The sequence below is a fragment of the Danio rerio genome, chromosome 14 (assembly GCF_052040795.2).
Source record: "Danio rerio strain M-AB ecotype USA chromosome 14, GRCz13ab, whole genome shotgun sequence".
Taxonomy (NCBI): Eukaryota; Metazoa; Chordata; class Actinopteri; order Cypriniformes; family Danionidae; genus Danio; species Danio rerio.
Genome location: NC_141034.1, coordinates 8721363 through 8744000, shown reverse-complemented (window position 1 = coordinate 8744000; position 22638 = coordinate 8721363). Strand labels below are relative to the sequence as shown.

Genomic DNA, 22638 nt, shown 5'->3' with positions numbered 1-22638 from the left:
AGCTCAGACATCTGCGCATGCTGCTGGGCATACCAGAGTGTGTGTGTGGTCATGCGATGTGCGTTTTCAGCGGTGTAGAGTGGACGGAGATCTTTTCAGAAATGCTAGGTGAAACACCAGTGTGGACGTAAATCTTTTTCGTTCTAAAATGCAGTTTTAAAACTAAAATATATTAGTGTAAACGAGGCCTCAGTCCTACCCATAACACCTAATTGGTCCCTAACCTGACTCATATCCCACCTCAAGAGCAGCAGAAGTGTTCTGGAATACAATACGAACACAGAAAGTACATGGTATTTATTTTCTGATGCAAGTACAAAGTTAAGCCACATAATATAAAGTGGGACCAAAGAGAAATTTATTTTATACATTTATTGTATCTTTAAACACTTGAATTCTTTTAATTGATCAATAATAAAAGTAAAAGAAAAAAAAAACTTCTTATCATTTTCAAATGTTTCTGTTAATCAATATAAAGCTGTTTTTTTATGTTAATCATCCTAATCATAATTAAAGTAAATACAAATCCAGCACTATATTCCAAATTTTTAACAATCGTAAAAACTTTTGTACAAAGAAGAGAATTTTCCTTCGGCTTAGTCTCTATTTCAAAGGTAGCTACAGCGGAATGAACCACCAACTATTCCGGCATATGTTTGTATGCTCTGCCCTTCCAATCTCAACCCAGTACTGGAAAACACCCATACACACTCATTCACACACATACACCACGGCCAATCTAGTTCATCCAATTCACTTCTAGCGCATGTCTTTGAACTGTGGGGGAAACCCGAGCACCTGGAGGAAACCCACGCCAACACAGGGAGAACATGCAAACTCCACAAAAAAATGCCAACTGGCCCAGCTGGGACTCAAACCAGCATCCTTCTTGCTGTGATGTGACATTGCTAACAACTGAACCAACGTGTCGTCCAAACATTAATTAACAAAAGGCAAATAATTGCTTACAGTGCCGCCTATATATATTTATATATATATATATATATATATATATATATATATATATATATATATATATATATATATATATATATATATAGTTTATTTACTTTTTTTATATAAAAGAACTGAGTTTCTTAGTAAATAGGTGCCATTTTAGGCAGAACTTCATGAGACCCAGTTATATGGTAATTGGGACTAGGGCTGCATGATATTGTAGAAAAAAAACCCCGACACAATAAATACAATAGATATTGCGATATGAAAGCAATTTCACCAGAAGATGTGAACAGCTCTATTTGGAACCAGCTCGTTATTTTAAAATGATTGGGTGGTTTTGTAGAAGAGTGCATCTGGATTAAACGTAATTTTCTCAAATTTGCCAAGCATAGATAATACAAGAGAACAAAGACACAATTGAAATAAACAGTGCTTTACCTTTTGTCTGGGGAGTAAAACATCATTCAGTTACAGATATTGAATAATCAAATGTAAAACAACACTGCGTAGTCTACACCAATTACCATATTGTTGTTGAAGCTACACATTTTAAGGTGTCCTGTGCCTTATTGTATAAACTTGCTTGCAATGTTTGCATAGAAACAAGCCTTAAAAACATTATTATGGTTAAAAAGTTTTATAAATAATCCACAAATCACCTTTGGTCAGCAATGATCCCTTCCTGAGATTTTCACAACACGGACTCAATCTGAAAACGTACCGCTATATACATTTCTGGAGAGCGCCAAATACGTTCCATGAGCTACGTTTTTTTTGCAGTTTTTGTTTTCACAAATCCACCAGAGACCGCTGTGTATGCTTTTTGAGATCTCAAAGTTCTCTTGCGAGTGCCATTTGTGCTTGCTGTTCTTGCATAAATCCACCAGAGGTCGCTGTCGACTGACTGACTGACTGACTGAATGACTGACTGACTGAAGGACCAATCGACTGACCCACCCTCCTCCTTCCCTAAACCCAACCAATAGTGTTTTTAAAAGCACAGAAGTCTGCCAACATATGCGGTGAACTACCAGCGGAAAAGCCGTTCACACGGAGGTAAGCGTTCAGCTGCTAGCGTGAAAAGGAACGGTGTCATAACACTCCATAGTGTGCAATTTTTAGATGAAATGCAGCAATACATATATCTGGCTATATAATTTGCAATCCTCAGAAATGTATATAGGGGTACATTTTCAGAATGAGCCTATGTTGCATTTTCAGAAGCACCCATTTTAAAGTTGAAGCTAAAACATTGTAATGTTCAGCCCCGATCAGAATTATAAAGAACTTTGCCTAATGGATTTTCATTGTGAAAACACATTTTGACTTTTTATTTCATGCCATGGTAAAAAAGTAGAAAAATATGTGGGGGGGAAACATGTTTGGTTTTCACTCTTCGGTTAAGTGCTTCATTGGTCCAAAAATTGGTGCATCTCTTTAAAGCAATGTTATTTCTCAGTTTTTTATTGTGTGTACATAAGTCCTGCTGTGTTTTTGCATTTTCAAAATGCAACAATCTATTAATTAGCCACTTAAACTCTGCGGACCCGGTACCGGGTCCGGGACGTCATCGACTTTCGCTTTCAGATTTAAACGGCTAGCATTGCACCAGACCCCCAAAAGTGGTGTCGTTTGAAAGTGTAGAATCTATATTTTATGCACATATGCATCACTTTGGTTTTTTATTCTATTTTATAAAAGTTATTTACACTTAAATACACTGTATTTTGGATACCCAAGCTAGGTATTTTACATTGGTTCATTTTCATATTTTTTTATATGACACATGTACAAGTTAGAGCTCAAATGAAAGCTCTTGCCGGTGCTCATACAGTTCTAGCATTCTTTTTACTGAATTATATTCATATGCCAAACAGTTGTTAAATGAATTGTGGTGTTTCCATGGCGCAGAAATGTAAACAATACATTCATGATCAATAAGCAGCCCCAGATAGCACAGACAGCTGTCATCTCTTACCTTATACTGTGTGCTTCAGGGCCATTCTCCTCTGTTTTTGAGGTGATGTGCATAAGTAATCCTTTTATATGTCTGATGTGGTCCAAACACAGTGAATTATGTTTGATCAAACAAAAGAATAGTGAAATATGAAAACAATGATCGGTCCCTGTGGCTTGTACAGCACCTACCATCAGTTGAAATACAATAACTTTTGCATAGATTATGGCAGAGACATCTTTCTTTTTTCCTATGATTACAGACATGTCCAGGAACCAACAAAATTAATTACAGCACGCTAGGACACACAGAACCTAAAAGGTACACTTTCAAATTTGAGTTTATAAAAAAAATACAAAAAGCGCCTCTTTTTTAAGGTATTTATAATAACACAGACGACATATGCAGTTATTTTAAACACTTTCAATAGTGTTTTATGAAAATTCAAAGGGTTTTCTTTAAAATGATACCAAATTTTTGCATTTACACCTCTGCATGTGGATTTGGGAAGCTTTTAAATTTGGGGAGGCAAAATTCAGGCGGAAATCCCCAAATAGCAGCAGAGTTTAAGTGGTTAGAGGTCAATTTAGAACAGAAAAAATGTGTGATTAAGTTGCGATGAATCAAGAGTAAACTCACGGCCGTCATTCAATTAATTGTGATTAAATATACAGCACTAATATATATAAAACATTGTGTTCGGGGAGAAGAAGATGTGAGAGATGTTGAATGCTGAAGGTGAACGGTTGCTGGGGTGTGTTGGCATTTTATGGAGGGAAGGTTCTGGTTCAGCTGTGTGGTATCAGACCAGTGAACAGGAACCAGTCCATCCCTTGACATTTGAAAAGCCTGACAAATCCATAATATCTGCAGTTCTGCTACGAAAGTATGTGTGTGTGGTTTTGATCACCACAACGTACAAAATGTCCCCACAATGTAGAACTGTAATTCCTAAAGGTTTTGAATTTGTGGGGTCATATTTTTTCTGGGTGCATGAGGACTTTGTCACTTATTATTGGAGAGTTTGTGAAAACACTAAAACAAACATGCACAAATTTGGCTGAGCAAATGTAGTTAACTTGGTAGTCACTCATTTAAATGTTTCCGATTGGTCTTTGAGTTCAACAGACATGTATTTGATTGGCTTCAAAGGTTTGTAACTATATTTGTTTATAATAAAAGTCAACTAAATGATAGTTTACCCAAAAATAAAAACTGCGTCATCAATTACTTCCCTTTCACTTTTTCCAGTCCTCTTTGACTTACTTTCCTCTGTTGAACACAAAAGAAGATATTTAGAAGAAAGATGGAAACTCATTGGCTTCCATAGTATTTGTTTTCCAACTATGGAAGTAAATGGTTTCAGCTTTCTTCAAAATATCTTATTTTCTCTTTAGCAGAGGAAAGAACCAACCACAAACCACTTGAGCACAGATTAGTGCACTCACTGCACCCCAATGAAATTGTTAAGTTCATAATCTAATTAATAAATATTTAACCTTTTTTTTACAAGATCTAAAATAAGTCTCTGATGTGCCTAGAGTGTGTATGTAATGTTTAAACTCTAAATACTCCACAAATAATGTTTATAACTCTTTGAAACTGCCCCTTTTAGGCTTTGATCTTAATTGTGCAATTTTGGTGATTGTAGCTTTAAATGCAAATCAGATTGTGCTCCCAGCCCTTATTTTAAAATATGGCAGAGCTACGAAAGCCATATGTGTCAGCATAACAGCAGATTCAAATACAAGACTAAAGACCTATGCTAATAAGGGAGAGATCGTCACTAATTGGGGGGGGGGGGGGGGGATGGGGGGGGGCTTTCCCCCTCTGATGACACGTACAAAGGGAAAATGTTTATATACCCATTATAAAAGTGATTTTTGCATAACAGGCTCCCTTTAAAGTCTTTTAAATCTCTATTCTTCCTCACTGTGATGCTCAATTTGACTGATCACCATTGTCACATCTACAGCGCATGAAAAATGCACTGAATAGCTGCCGTGCGATTGACTGATGAAATAATTTAATCATTGCAATACATGCAAAATCTTCCACTATACATTCGTTTAAGACTATACATCGATCCTTCGTGGCATAGATTCAACAAGGTACTGGAAATATTCCTGAGTTATTTTCATCCATATTGACATGATAGCATCACGCAGTTGCAACAGATTTGTCGGCTGCACATCCATGATGCGAATCTCCCGTTCCACCACATCCCAAAGGTGCTATATTGGATTGAGATCTGGTGACTTTGGAGGCCATTTGAGTACAGTGAACTCATTGTCATGTTTAACAAACCAGTCTGAGAAGATTGCATGATGCATGATTTACTGCATGATGCCTTATCCTGCTGGAATTAGCCATCAGAAGACGAGTACACTGTGGTGATGAAGGGATAGACAGGGTCAGCAACAATACTTGGCCAGGCTGTGGCGTTGACACGATGCTTACTTTGGTACTAAAATACCCCCACACCATTATACCACCACCACCAGCCTGAAAAGTTGATACAAGGCAGGATGGATGCATGCTTTCATGTTAAATGGAAATTATCATTTAAAACGCGTGAAGGTCATGTGACCATCAGGAAGAACGCAGCATCCCATTTCTCAAAGAACTGATTCTCTGCCCTCGCGGTCTCCTGAGTTCATTCTTTTGAGGACACCTGGCAAGACCAGTCTCCACAAGAACGCAAGTCTGTTCTCTGCGTTCTTGGAATTGAGAAACAGCCTTGGAACTGAACTTGGGCAGCTGATGATGACGTTTCACGAGAACACGAGGACGCAAGAACGCTGAAGAACGCATATTGAGAAACAGCCCATGTCTACATGCCTCAATGCATTGAGTTGCTCCAATGTGATTGGCTGATTAGAAATCTGCGTTAACAAGCAGTTGGACAGGTGTACCTAATAAAGTGGCCGGTGAGTGTATGTTACCTGAAGAACAGTCGAGTGGTTTGCTTTGCAAAGTAACAGAACCCCAACATAATTGCAGGAATCATTTATTTGAAAAACCTCTAACCTCCAAGTATTAGCAATAACTAACAGTGCCATAGCAAGCACCATTAAGTATGACAAATCTGCTCAGAGTCCCGTTTCGTCTTAGAGGTATTTAAGGCACTTTATTTCATTAACCACTTTTAACGAGTTTTGAGATGAGAAATGTAGCATTTGATGGGTTTAAACACCTCCTTGATCTGCTGCAAATTACTGCCAGGACGCCTAATGACAGAAATGTCATACTTAAATGTCAGAGTGTCTGGCTGTAATAGAGCGAACAGACCAAACAAAGGACCTGAACGTTTATCTCTCCACCGCTGCTGCAATGTCTGCACTGTCATTAGGCAAATACAATACCATCTGATCACTCACTGTTCGCCTTTGTTCCCTGTGATTTCCTTGTGTGTTTTTGAAACTGTGCAAACGTCTGCATCCCCCTTACTGCTGACGCTGCTGAAACAGAAGAAAGAGACAGAAACGTGGATTGACCTGCTGTAGCTTCATGGTGTTGTGTCTGTGCAGATGCTTCCATGATGCATGAACTGAGTCTGCTGCTGCTCCACCGCAATTTGCACATGCAGCTCAATGGCTCATTAAAATGCAGAAATCTGAACAAAGGCTGCCATTATTAAGGGAAAGTTATTAATACTTTCATTTAGCAAGCATGCAGAGAATCAAAACGTACAATAGAAAAAACAGATGTCTACTCCAAATAAACGCTGTATATTTGAGTTTAAAAAAAAATCCTTAAAAATATTAACACAAAAATAATCAGAACAGCTGTTTTCAGCAGTGATAAAGCAGTATTTTTCTTTAGCTTTTAATCATGTGATGTGAGTTTATGTATTTTGGTTTTATGTATATTTTACATGCTTTTTTATTTGTTTTTATGTACAGCACTTTGGTAATCCATTGTGATTTGTGAAAGTGCTATAGAAATAAAGTGAGTTGAGTTGAGAGTTGAGTTAAATCAGCATTCTAGAATGATGACTTCAAAGAATACATAGTTATGATAAAAATAAATCAACTTTGCATCACAGAATTTTTTTAACGTTAATTTTTGCCTTGTTAGGAATATTGGTGAGCAAAGTAGACTTCCAAACACTTTTTAAAGGTGCAGTGTGTAAGTTTGACACCCAGTGGTTGAACTAGGTATTGCGCACCTGGTTCAAAGCACGAACAAATGCGGGTTGCCAGATTGATGACACCAAGAGGAGCATGACTATCAAGCCTAAAGGCGGATTTAAGTTGTGTTATAATTATAAGCAACGGCATGCGATAGAAAAAATATTTTCTATATCAAAAGGTTTTTGTTTTAACCAACACTTGAAAATGTATATTTTAGAAATAGCTTCTATTTCTAGCAGCTGAACAACAGAAAACTGACAATGATCACCTCAGGTACACCCCATGTGCTTTATTCAGTGGTAAATGCCAATAATGTGAGTTTGAATGCCATTTTACATGACATTTATAGCCATAATACTGAAAGCAGCAGCAGACAGTTCATCTCAGATCTTGAAAACAGAATAAACCTTTTAAAATTGAACAGTAGAACTGTGATTCACTGCAAACTAACACATATCAGTGATTCAGCATGTACATTTAACAATGTTAAAGAGGTTTAATATGTATTAATTAGATTATAAACCTTACTGTTTCGTTGGAGTGCAGTAAGTGCACTATTCTGTGCTTCTGAATGGCTGTATTTACATTTCTGTCGTGTTTTGTCTGGTGCAAACAGCCAGATTGCTTATCACTGCAAATCTTGTCACACAGCATGTTGTTAGGCCATGGCCTACAATGTAACCTGCACACCTAACATTTGCATTCATACTATTTATATTGTTTGTTAATTAAAAACCACCTCATGTGGAACTCTGTATCTGCGTCTAATTTTGGAGTCTGCTATGTCCACCGGAGGTCTCATTTTGGTCGCGGAAGCACACTTTGAGAGTCTTACTCACTGAATGAAGGAAATATGCTGTTTTTCAACAAGGCAACCAGAGGTGCTGAAATATGATTAGCTAAACTGGCATTGGGCGGGTTATAGGGACCAAAACAAAGACAGACGTTCTGGCACATAATGCACATTTCAGTCTCTGATCGTAGCATTGTTTTTCAGAAAAACAAGAATGTTATACAATATCTTTGCATGTTTTTTTTTAAATATCTGCAAACATAAGCATCATATTTTTATTCTTTAGAAAAGTCAAAAACCTACACAAAACATATACACTGTCACACAACCAGCGATCGCTCTCCAGAGATCGCTGGTTCTCACACAAACACCAGGACTACACTTCCTCATTTCCCAGGACTACATTTTCATACACGCACTGCTCCCAGACACCCATGCTCATTCATCTGCTTGATTGCACTCACCAGCTGAACCCTGTCAGAGACTGATAACATACCATACATAAACCACTCATTCACTCACCCTGGTGGCCGAGTCTTGTTCGCATTTTGTGACATTACAACGCGTTTCCCTGTCCTGTTTCTCCGTGTTAGACCTTAGCCTTGATTTCCTTGTTCTCCTGTTTAGTCGCCTGCCTTTTGACCTGTTGCCTGTTAATACGATTACGATTTTGGATTTACCTGCATATACCCGATTGTACCTGATTTGACCACTGCTTGCCTGACGCTGAATAAACCTGCATATTGGATGTTACCTCCTGTTGTCCTCTGCCACTCCACCCAGTCGTTACACACACTACATAGAGCATCTTTTTAAAAAATCTTAGCAACTTCGCATGAACAATTACTGATGACTAGACATCAAAATCTCCTAAGAATGTATTTATTTATTTACCTGACCAATCATTTTTCCCCAGAGATGGGTTGCAGCTGGAAGGGCATCCATTGCGTAAAACATATGCTTAATAAGTTGGTGGTCCATTCCGCTGTGGCAACCCCAGAATTATTAAAAGGGCTGAAAAGAAAAACTAAATAAATCAAAAAATAAATCACTAAATAAATGTCCTCCTTTTTACACTTGAGTCAATTACAGCTTTGGGTCTGTTCGAAATGGCACCTATATATTTTTTTCACAAAGCACAGGGTTTTATGCACCTCCAATATGGATCGACTTGATAAGGAAACACAGGCTTGATTATTTTGCTTGATCTAATGGATGAAGTTTAATGGGGGAAGTCGTGGATGTGTGCCTCACAGCACATACAGTTAAATAACTTATCCTTTAATGATGTCCATGCTTATTAAATCATCATAAGGTGCAAAGATTAAAAACATTATCATCATGTAATAGTTTGCATTGCCAGTGCACACCAATGCACAAAAGGCAGCTGAAAAAAGTGTTTTTTTAATTCCTTGGGGTGTATTTTTTAAGTGCCATGTTAAAAACTGGTCAACCAATGAGATTGGAAATTTTGTTCTTATGGCTTAAACTGGTGTCTAGCCAAGCACACATGAACAGGGTATATGCACAGGGACTTTCGATGAACTGTATTATAAAATCACTCTGATACGAATCACTGCCTGATTGATATACGATATAAAGTTGGTCACAGTTTAAACAAGAAGCACATCATTAAATTCCATTGTTCTGAGCCATGCCAATACAATATGAAAAAAAAGCCCACAGTATTTTCAATGAAGTTTCTGTTTTCGCCAGCTGCTACTGATGGCACTAGTGTTTACATGCTCTTTCATCTTGTTTTCCACTTGAACATCTACAGTAACTGGCTATATATTAAATAATTTATATTTTCGATTCTGTAAAAGGAATCTAATACTACTGAAAATAGTCACATTTACCTTTCACCAGTTTATCGGTGGCTGAAAAACACATTATATGCATATTGCATACACCCGGCGCATTGTGGCGCAAGGCGCGGCGCAATAGTCTTTTGGTAGTTTCAGCTTGGCACAAGAGTCGTTTTGAGGCATTGCGTACGCTGTTTAAATAGCAAATGCATTAGCGCTCATTTGTGCGCCCATAGGCGTTCTGGTCTAAAAAGGAAGGCGTTCTGAGGCGGACCACTGGCGCGTTGCTATTTTAAGAAACTATAATAGATTTTTCATTAGACCAAAACAAACCCGGTCTAAATTCCGGCGCAGAGTTGCGCCTCGCTTACGCACTGCTTAATACGCACAAGAGAGCAATAGGCAAATATCTTTACATATGAAAAAATGTAAATATTAAGGATATATATAGGATATAATAAGAATAGATATAGAATATAAATATAAAGAATTAAAATATTGCAAAACATATTATTTTTTAGCCTACATAAATATGAAAAATCACTGGTTTTATGCCTTCTTCATCTCGGGAGGCTTTTTCAGTTCATTCATAACAATTTGCTTTTGTTTAATGTTATTATTATTAGCAGTATTATTTAATATATCCATATTTATATTTGTTTTATTAAAAACAAGCTTAGATTTGCCCACCTGCAGGTTTTAGACCATATGGGGCACAGCATGTGTTTTAGGATATAACTCAGGTTTTTAAACACACTTCGTTTTTGTTGTTCATTTTTCGTTTGCTGGAAATTAGAACTGAATTTAGAAATAGTTTTGAAACGAATATTTGCACTTAACAAACGCAATTAATTATTTATAGACTAATTGATGTCTGAGCGTAAAGGTTTCCCTATCCAAGAGCGAAAGTGAAAGTAGATCCATTATCTCACATTCTCACGCAGTAGATGCTCTGTTTAACAGTTTTCTGTTAATAAACTGTTAACTGTTAACGGTTTGCTTGTGAAATGCTCAGTTTTTCCACTTAGACTTACTTTACGTCCTGTAAATAGCGAATGCGCTTATGGCGCGACGCAGCTGGGTCCTACAGGGAATGGGAGATGAGACTCTGATTGGTTTATTCTCAAAACACAACTATAACTCATGCCACGGCAAAAAAGCGGATTTTTACGTCCTTAAATTAGCAAAAATGCGTTCTGACACGCCATGAAAGCGTTTGCGCCCTGCGTTTTGCGCTCTGCGCATGCACCGTCAAAATAGAGCCCAAAGAGCTCATATTGGTACCTCAAAGGTATTATTAGTACCTAAAAATTTTAAGAGGAACACTTTTGTACTTTTTAGGCACTAATATGTACCCTTGAGGTATTAATATGGACCTTTTAGGTACAAATTAGTACCTTTTGAAAACGTACCACCCCAGTGACAGCTTGCGTACCTTTATTTCAGAGAGTGTATGCACTATAAACAGCACCAGCTGCTCAGTGGCAATAAAACATTCATTCCTTCATACATTTTCCTTCGTCTTAGTTCCTTATCCAACAGGGGTCACCACAGTGGAATGAACCGCCAACTATTTTAGCATATGTTTTACACAACGGATGCCCTTTCAGCTGCAACCCAGTACTGGGAAACACCTATACACTCCTATTCATATTCACACACATAAACTACAGCCAATTTAGTTTATTTAATTAATATAGCGCATGTCTTTGTGGTGTGGGAGAACCCGGAACACCCTGAGGAAACCCACGCAAACACTGGGAGAACATACAAACTCTACACAGAAATGCCAACTGGCCCAGCTGGAACTCGAACCAGCAACCTTCTAGCTGTAAGGAGACAGTGCTAACCACTAAGCCAGCTTTATTTAAACCATTATTCTACATATAAAAAAACACCAAAATGGGATGTCTCAGTCGATGACCCATACACAAACATATCCTTTAATTTAAATTCAGCCATTTGCTTCTCACATGCAGTAATGGTAATTGCAGCAAGCGTGCACTGACTTTTACAAATAAGCCACTTTCCATAATGAGCCTCATTTACATACAAAGGTGGGGTGGTTGGCTTAAAAGAACAATGGTTTAATTCGAACCCAAAGCGTATGTGTTTTAGTGTTTGACTTGCGCTAGTTTTAAATATCATGCGTAGGATCTAAAACTGTTCAGATCTGACATGCTAACACACAAAACATGAGACAAAACAAAAGACTGAGAGACAGAAAGTGAATATGCGTAGGTGACGTTTACACACTATTGCGACATGCTGCCACCATGAAAACACAGCGAGAATAAAGATGTCAGATTCCACCTGTCATGCGAAAAACTGACAGGAACAACAAAAACCCCAGAAGGGGAGCGGAAATAAAAATAGATTTTCATACGACTCCCATTGCCGGCCAGACGGCGGGACGCGATTATGGCTGTCCAATAATGAGCTAGTCAGCACGAGTTAGCATCAAGCGCGACAAGAAGCAAATCTGACATGCAAACTCATCTATTTAATTATCGCACACTCCTGATGAGAGAGAGAGAGAGTGAATGAAAGATGGTTGAGGGTTTATTCGGTTATTAACACATCCATTATCACTGAAACAAACACACAGAATAAACACACACACACACACTCATTACTGACTGGACTGAATTGATAATGCAGATCTCAGCCCGGGTTATGAGATAATGCAATTAGCAGCTCTTGCTTAAATCAGGCGTCAACAATACTCAAGTCAAACGAAGAAAGCTGCTCGTGTTACATGAGCTAGTAAAGAAGATTGGTGCAAAGAATTGTTAAATTGGCTGCGTCCAAAATTGCGTTTTACTACTCAACCGTTGGAAAAGTATGTTCTATACAGTATGAATGTGAGTAGTATGAATGGAACTCGGACATGCTACATCCGCCATTTTGTCATGATCACATGGGCTGCGTCCGAAACCACCTACTACTCAGTAGGTACTGCATTTGAATTTAAACGTACTACTCGACCGTTAGAAAAGTACGTTCTATACAGTATGAACGTGAAAAGTATGAATGGAATTCGGACGTACTACATCCGCCATTTTGTCATGGTCACCTGACCTACCTGCATCAATTGCGTCGCTTCACTCCCATTCATGAATTCGCTCGCCGGGCATCATAGGATAGCACAGCATGCATGGGATGCACACTCTAGAATCTCGCCGGAAGTAGTAAGTCATCCGGGTACTTCTTGCATACTGATTTTCGAATTTTATGAATTCGGACATACTACTCGGCTCGCATGCTGATTTTAGCGTACTATATAGTATGGAAGTATGCGGTTTCAGACGCAGCCATGGCCTACCAGCGTCAGTCATGTTGCTTCACTCCTATTCATGAATTCTCTTTCGGTGCATCATGGGATAGCGTAGCATCTATCGGATGCACACTTCGAAATCTCACCGGAAATGGTAGGTCATCTGGGTACTTCTCACATACTGTTACTACTTGGCTGGCATACTGTTTTTAGTCTACTACATACTGTAGTATAGAGGTATGTGATTTCAGACGCAGCCATTGTGTCCATTTTGGGTAGGATTTGAATTTAACTGACCACACCCAACAGGAAGTTAATCTGAAATTTGAATTGACAGAAAGAGGAATTTTGACAAACAACAATAGAAACCAAATCCAATATGAGAAAGGTATAGTCTGCATCCAAAATTGCATACTTCCATACCTTTTTTTTCTACATTATTTTATAAAAAAAACCCAAAAAACGTGAAATGTTTATATATATTTACACAACAGTTCTGTGGTTCTCGAATCTGATTGGCTGATAGCCGTGATATATTAAAGTAATATCAGCCTCTTTACCCTCTGTATTACGCCGCCCAAAACAGGCAGCAACAAGCAGACACTACAGATCTTAAGTGTCGTTAGAATCTTTAAAAGATGCTTGCTCAGCTGTTTAACTGTCAGCTTATGATTTGAATCCAACGCGGAAGAAAGTAGTTCCTCATACAAAAAGGTTTTTGAGACACTCCATGTTTGATTTTGTTTTTATATACACAATAATGCCGTCAAACTGTTGTATAAATGCAATTTCACACTCATAGCAGTGGGATATGGCTGTAAATCATCACTGGTGGGGGCCAATATACAGCCATATCGCACTGCTACTCGTGTGATATTGCTCATACATACATACATACATACATACATACACACACATGTATGAAAAAAAAAAAAAAAAAAAAAAAAAAAAATATATATATATATATATATATATATATATATATATATATATATATACATATATATATACATATATACATACATACATACATATGTAACGGAGGCCAGCTAGTGTGTGCTGCGTTCTGTAGCAGCTGAAGAGGCTTGATAGAGTTAGCTGGAAGCCCGGCTAGTATAGAGTTGCAATAGTCCAGTCGCAATAGTAAATCACATGCCTTTTTATTGATGAACATGCTAGAATTTATTCACCAAATGTATTTCAATTGTAGTTTATTTGCATTATTTTCTTGTAATTTTCCACATTTTTTTCTGTTTCCTTCAAGCAGATTTGAATGCAATATTTTAAAATGTACATAAAAATAGGTGGATGTAAACATAGCTATAATGAAAGCTCCACATGTAATTCACATGCACTAGTGGCCTTGGTGAGTTTACTAAATAAATAATTTAGCTTACTGATTAAACAGATAATGTGTGCAAAAATCCAGCAGAAGACCCCCTGAAATGAGTGAAAAAATGCAAATGAGAAAAATGTCTGGACTTGTTTATCGCTGTTAGAGGACACAGACTGGAACAAAGGAGACATGAACTCTGGTTCCAGTAAAGCTACAGACTCACGCAAACACACAGATAAAGAAACGGACAGAAGGAGTGCGAGCAAACAGATAGAAAGACAGAGGGAGAGATTAACTGCTGAATGTTGACCTTGCCAGCTGGTGGTTGAAGGAGCTTCTTCCACGCTCACACACGTCCGGATTTCTCTCTCTGGAGGGCACGGGCTGTCAGGCTGGCACTGCCATCAGGTGGAGGAGGGGCGTGAGAGGGTCTAGAGGTTTTACCAGTCCCTAAACGGTCTCCCCAAAGCAGTATACAACTGGCCGGACATTGAGCATCATAACAGGCCTGAATCTGAACTCTGACCTCCATACGGCCAGCACAGACTTACCAGCAGATCTCACACTCCATCAACAAATCTGCTGCTAACATTTGCTTGGTTTTCATCCAGACAGGCATGAAAAATGTTTTCATCATTATTTCAACAACAGCTGTTTTTGTCTATTTCATTTGTCAGACTAATTTGTTAATTGTGTTTAATTTGTATTTGTATGTGTAAAGCGGACAGACGGACAGAAGTTGCAGTTTAACAGATTATTATTGCTGTAATTAAAAAGGATAGAAACTTGAACATTGTTTCACTTTAATTTTTATTTATTCTCAAAATGTTTATGATTCTTATTTTAAAAATATTTGTGTGCATTTTATTACAATGTAAAATATTGTTCAATTTAATTGTTTATTGTAAAAAAAATTTTGTATATTTTTTACACACACAAACACAAAAAAACACACACACACGCACGCACGCACGCACACACACACACACACACACACACACACACACACACACACACACACACACACACACACATACTGCATATACTAAAACAGTTAGTACAAACTGCAAAACCTAGCTGATAACCTGCAAAAGCGGGTCACATGCTCAAGACAGCACTATATACTGTTTGCACAGCCATTTGAAAACTACAGTAAAGTTAGACATCACTGCATTTAGTGAGGTATCTGAGTATAAGACACTGAATATGTATGTTTCACATTTTTACTGCATTTGCTCTTTGCAATCCTAATTTACTCACAGCATTGTGCAAAAGAATGAATACATCTTTATTTACAACAAGCATAAGCTTCCTTTGGGTAAAGCTGGGCACAACTGTAAACAATATTGCAGTACATATTGGAACTGAATCTACAACATACACAGGTCTGTAAATCATTCATGAAATTGTTCAATTTAGAAGACATTTTCAGAAAAATAAAGATTTAATTTCTTTTTTGTAAAATTTTCTAGACAGATTTTGACAACTAGTTCAACATTTTTGTATGTAATGACTCAAATAGTGAAATGAGGACTGTTAGTTTTATATGCAATGACTATTCAGCATTTACAAGTTTAGTTAATTTTAACTGATGTGACATAAGCAAATGATTATGTTGTAAATAGCAGAGAGTTGTTTGAAAACAATTGATGCATGTCCAAAAGCATCTGCAATTTGTTGCAAGGAATGAGAAACAACTACTAGGATGTGCTCAAATGACTAATTGTTTTGAGAAATGCATCAACTGTTGTGCAAATAATGTTGCGAGAAATGCACCAAAGCGACTGAGAAAAATTTTTAAAATTTTATTTAAAAATGCGTATTTAAATACACACACACACACACACGCACGCACGCATGCACACACACATAAACATACATATATATATATATATACATATATCCCCAACTTATCTAGCACGTTTTTATGCAGCGGATGCCCTTCCAGCCGCAACCCATCTCTGGGAAAAAAACAATATAATAATATTAATAAATATAAACATATCATAAATACAAACTTAATATGTTTGTAAATGTTTCCCATTGTTGTGTTGCGGCTGAAAAACACATATATACTATGACAACTTAGTTTCTTCAAATCACTAATATCACTTTGGACTGTGAGGGAAAACAGAGCACCCGGAGGAAACCCACGCCAACATGGGGAGAACATGCAAACTCCACACAGAAATGCCAATTGGCCCAGCCAGGCGTTGAGCCAGGGACCTTCTTACTGTGAGGCGACAGCACTATCTACTGCTATATATATATATATATATATATATATATATATATATATATATATATATATATAAAACCTAAATTTAATTCCTTCGTGTTGTCTAAACACAATTGTGTTGCACCTAGTGTATCACCATTTTGATAAATATATATTGCAGTCAAACAACTAATGTCCAATTAAAGGGATAGTTCATCCAAAAATGAATTTTTTATCACTATTTATTTACCATATAGTTGTTCCAAACCTTTCTGATTTTCTTTTTTTTTTTTTGTTGTTGAAAACAGAAGATAATTTGAAGAATGCTGAAAACCTGTAATCATTGACTTCCAGGCAAAACAAAAACCCTCCTATGGAAATCAATTGTTATAGGTTTCCAACAATCTTTAATATATCTTCTTTTGTGACTGATAAAGGTTTGAAACAAGTAAAAAGCGGGTTAATGATAATTTTTTTTTTTTCATTTTTGGGTGAACTATTCCTTTAAATAAATAGTCTACATCTAAAAACCCTTAGACGCCACAAGGAGGCGCTGTTTATTAGTGAATTACACTAAAGACATACAGTACTACAGAAACTGTAACTAAATATTTCTCCAACGATGATAAGGTGGGAATAATATAGCAACCAGTCATAAGCTGCCCTACATTTCACATTAGGATTTATAATCAGGCTACTAATTAGCCATTTAGCTAACAATTTTACCAGTTATTAATTATTAATGAAACTCAAGCACCCAAAACTGATCGTATAATGAGCGTTTGGACAATAATATATTGTGGGATCTTAGTTACAGGTCAAATAGTAGCTATTTTAGTTATTTGGGTCTTTTAGTTTTTACCTTAGATGTTTAGTTTAACCCCTAAACCAATTCAAATCTGAATTTTAACACAACATGACGTTTTATTCCTTTCCAATTATTAGGATTTGTCCAATGGCCCGTTCTAGTATGTTTGTGATTTTCAAAGCAGGTCAGTTCTCAATCTGACCGAGAGACTACTTATGATGACGATGAATGGAATGGAATGAACTTTCCCTGATGCTGGAAACTACCAGTTAGACAGACACTGAACCTTCGAACATGAAACTGAAAGAGTGTTGGTCTGAGAAAATAATGTTCACTTAATTAAAGCAAACGGACCACATTTTCAAACAACTGCCATTTTTTAAGCATTGAGCGCGTTTCACAGCTGAGTCAAGACGCATGCTCTCTGTTGCTGTTGACAGTATGTAGTGAACTGCTGAACCAGTCTGACTCCACGTCAATCTTAGCAGTATTGGATGTAATTAGCACTAACTCATTTATTCATTCTCTTTTCAGCTTAGTCCCTTTATTAATCTGCAGTCGCCACAGTGGAACGAACCAACTTATCCAGCATATGTTTCAAGCAGCGGATACGCTTCCAGCTGCAACCCATTACTGGGAAACAGCTCATACACCATGGATAATTTAGCTTACCCAATTCACCTATAGAGCAGTCTTTGGACTTGTGTTGGGAACCGGAGCACCTGGAGGAAACACCAACACAGGGAAAACATGCAAACTCCACACAAAAATGCCAACTGACCCAGCCAAGGCTCAAACCAGTGAACTTCTTGCTGTGAGGCGATTGTGCTATTCACTGCGCCACCGTGACGCTTTTAAAATGTAACTAGTTACTGTAATTAGATTACTTTTCTGATTTAAAAAAAAAAGGTAGGGAAAGGGATTACTTTTCATTGTTAGGTTTAAATTACTTACAGTTACTTATAATGTATTTGCTTTAAATACTGTAAATAAATTCAACAGTTTCTGTTTAAATCAAGTCAGAGAAGCAGAGCAATTGTATAAGGGCTATCAAAATTAGCGTATTAATGCACGTGATTAATTTTAAATATTTAACGAGTAAAAAAAAGAACGCAAATAACCCAGTTGCAGTTTTTTTTTTATTTCCTGTTGTGGATTCAGGGACGGCACATGCATAGAGGCGACCTAGACGGCCGCCTTGGGCAGCACAATAGTGAGGGAACCCCCCGGTCTTCACTTTAATCCGCTACACCCACCCCCTCCCTCACGGTCCTTACGTTCATCTGCGAACCGGTCACTTTCTTTTTCAATTTTGGGTTGAGGGTGGCGTGATTGCCGTTTGTCTAGAGCACCAGTTCAGCTTGCTCTGGCCCTGCGTGTGTTTAACGTGCAAAGAAATTTGGATAAGACCAATGACACGCTTTTAGAAGGAAAGTTTCAGTATAAAACAATTTATGTTGCATCACCAGACTATCATGCGTTTCCTCCAGAGTTTCATGCAATTTCGGGTGTTTCATTTTTAGTCTTTAGACTGCAGTTCAGCAGTTCACTCTCATTCAGCATTATTTCATTCACTATATTTTAATGAAATTTGATACCGCGTATCGATCGGAAAGAAAAACCTCCGGATTTTGGGACTCGCATGATCCTTTTAGGTAATCAAAAATCGCTGCTTACATGGTAGACTTTTAATCATTTTTAAAAATTAAATATGCTATTTGACACGAGTCTAAAGAATTAAGAGTTTATGTTGTCTATGTATTGAGATTCAAATGAACTTTAAGAAGAACTGAATTAAAAAACGTATTTTAAATACACCCACACAAACTGTTCATTACACATTCAGATAAAAATAAAATAAAACCATAATAATCATATAATAAATATATAAATACAAACAATAAAGTCAATAAAGTCCCTTTGTAAGACTGCAGAGTAATAGTTTCATCATCAAAAGTTGCCAGAGCAGAGATCAAAGTCTCTTAATGTAATTCGAAAGTATGAAAAAAAGCAGAAAGCACCTGTTATTCACAGTCTACAGGCAACACTTAATTAAGATATAGTTTACAGTGTGTTTTACCTTAAAACAAAAAGTCTCAAGGCCATTTTTCCAAACTTGGCAAATGTCAAATACATTTAAATATATGTAAACAGACAAGCATTTTGACAATACATGTAGCATTACTTCAGTTGAACTCAAATGACGGTTACGGGATCTTGTGTTAAAAAAAGAAAAGAAAAAGACTGATTAGAGCATGTATGATCATATTTCGAGATTCAAGATTCCTCGAACATATTTTGAAGCTGATCACAACTACAGATAAACCCCTGCAGCAGAAACAAACCCCATGGAAATCTCTGTTGTTCAAACATTCCCATTCTGTGGGACTGCTTTGAAAGTCAAATGTGTGTGCTTGTGTACAGGTTTAGATATACTTGTGAGGACCCAATTGTCCTCAATTATGTAGTGAGACATTAAAATGTAGATTCTACACTGTCAACAATGCCTGTAAATTAGAATTTTTCAGTATTTTGTTATTCCTGTTAGTATTTTTCTCCAATTTTTATGCTTTTGAATCGCATTATAAGAACTTGGCCTTTCTTCCAACAACTTTTAACCTTGAATAGATTGAAAAAGTGACTTTTATGAACATTTAATACTTTAAAGTTATATATTGTTTGGATTGGGGTTGTATCTTACACTACAAAACCCTTATAATAAACTGCCAGTGCGTTTTCGGTTATTTTACTGACTCATTTCTCGATATATTATTTCTTATACTCTATATCATTTCAAACTGAAAACTTTCACTTTGTTGAACTGTAGAGTAGAGGATGACACGGGAGTGGATTTTCACTCCTATCCTGTCCCACTCCCACAGAAAGAAATCTTGTCCCGTCCCACTCCCAGACCAGAGTTTAAAAAATAATCCTGTCCCATCCCGCTCCTGGTAAAATGATTCCCGCTCCCATCCAGCTCCTGTTTAAAATGACTCCCGCTCATGTACCGCTCCCATATATATATATATATATATATATATATATATATATATATATATATATATATATATATATATATATATATATATATATATATATATTTTTTTTTTTTTTTTTAATTTATTTAGTCTTTAGGTAATAACCAGCTGCTGAGTCTTTGTTTCTAGGTTTTCTGGAGATCAGTTACAGTAAATTGAAACATAATTCTCTATGTCTACAATAGTTTAATAAACCCAAACAGCACATAAAGCTGCATTTTACTCATTTATTGAAATGTTTTTTAATGTTACAAATTTTCATCCAATATGCTTTTGCATAATGAAAAAGAGAAATGCAGCATTGCACAATTTAAGCATATTGATTAAACATTGACAAGTTTTGAAAAAAAAAAAATCAAATAAGCAAAAAGTTATACAGGCATACATGCGCATAGATATGATGTTAGCTCCCTCCAGCACTGATGGCTTCTGGGTTGTGTGTGTTTTTTTTTATTGTGTTACATTGTAGGCTTATTAAAAGGAAACTACAAATGGTGGTGCATTTTTTTGTCATGTTCCTATTGGTTGATTCCCGCTTCCGTCTGCCCCGTTAATATTTTATCCTGTACCGCCCCGATCCCGTGATTAATAGCAAAGATGACTCCCATCCCACGGGAACCCCGTGACCAGCGGGATTCCCGAAAAAATGTCAATCTCTACTGTAGAGTTGAATTTTCCAACATCAAAATTCAACAGAGCAGAATTCAAGATCCCATAATACAATTCACAACCATAAAGAAATGGAAAACTTTTGTGAATCGCAAATTATGTAAACTTTTAATTAACAGATAATTTTTACAGTGTTGTGATCACTACTTAAAAGTGCACATAAATCAGTCTGAACATGTTTTTATTAGCATTTAAGGATGTGCACTTGTTTCTGTGAGAAATGGGTTTAGTAGTAGGGTTAAGGTTAGACCATAGTATGATATAAAAACAATGAAAATCTCTCTAATGTCCTTATTAAGATTGTGAAACAAACCTGTGATTGTGTGTTGTTTACATATATCATGTGAACCCTAACCAGCACTGAGCCACTGAGCACTGAGCCATGTCGAGCCATGAGTGTGGAAAGCACATGAGTCAGTAAAGTGTAAACCGATCAGCCCAACTAACAAGACACACACTTCCTGTTTTTCTGCTAAACACACCCTTGTTTCATGACTCCCGTCTATTTAAGGGAATGTTTAGGGAAGTTTGTAAGCATGCTTGTTGGAAAACAAACATCACATGACTTCAGATTCAACAGCATATAAGGAAAAAGAAAGTCAACCAAAAAAATTATAATCTGTTCTCAAAAATGATGTTTGCTGTTTGTTCAAACTACCTGTTTTAAAATAAGCTGAAACAACATAATTCTTGAGTTTTTATTGTGGCAACTTTACATTTTTTTGTTAAATCCACTTTAATTTATGCAAACTAAGTTAACTTAATTCCTTCATGTTGTCCCAACACATATTGATTGTGTGGAAACCAGCATTTTTTACAGGGTGTTATTTACTACTGACAGTTCCACGAGAATTTTTAGTTCTTAGAACTAACCCATATTTAGAAGGATATCTATCTATCTATCTATCTATCTATCTATCTATCTATCTATCTATCTATCTATCTATCTATCTATCTATCTATCTATCTGTCTGTCTGTCTGTCTGTCTGTCTGTCTGTCTGTCTGTCTGTCTGTCTGTCTGTCTGTCTGTCTGTCTGTCTGTCTGTCTGTCTGTCTGTCTGTCTGTCTGTCTGTCTGTCTGTCTGTCTGTCCGTCCGCCCGTCCGTCAGTCTGTCTATATTAATTATTATTTTAATTATTAACATTTTTACCATGATTACACACTTTCAGTGTAACAATAGTTTATATAAAAATTGGCTGGCATATTTAGATTTATTTACTTACTTACACTTACTTAATTATTTAAATCCTTACTTTACTTAAATTACTTTCATTTAGGGCTGCACAATATTTGATAAATCTAACGTTGCAATATTTAGTTTTTTTCTGCAATACATATTATGATTTTAATACAATTTCACCAGATGGCTTGAATAGCTCTATTTGGGGGTACAAATCATGAATTTAGATTCACTAGGTGGATTTTGTAAGGGCGTGATTCATGTATAAAAATAATAAATAAATTCCAAGCAAGATTAATTACATTAGAACAAAGAAAAAAGTCAAATAAACAGTGCTTTATGGTTTTCGGAGACAGTATTAAGGTATAGAAATTGAATAATGAAATGTAAAATGTAAAAACATAATCTTTACCAATGTTTCTTCTAGGATATTTTCCATCTGTGGTGGCAGGCCTT

At 36.7% G+C, this 22638-nt stretch overlaps 1 protein-coding gene across 2 annotated transcripts in view; it reads right to left on the bottom strand.

Moving 5' to 3' along the window:
- psd2 (pleckstrin and Sec7 domain containing 2) overlaps positions 1-22638 on the bottom strand; it is a 197712-nt gene that overhangs the window by 131444 nt on the left and 43630 nt on the right. The window contains exon 1 of one of the 2 annotated variants that reach the window (XM_087281070.1): positions 6221-6375. The exons of the other annotated variant lie outside the window; for it this stretch is intronic. The gene's annotated coding sequence lies outside the window, so the exon portion shown is untranslated. Of the gene's footprint in view, positions 1-6220; positions 6376-22638 lie in introns of those variants that run through there. 2 annotated transcript variants of the gene reach the window in all.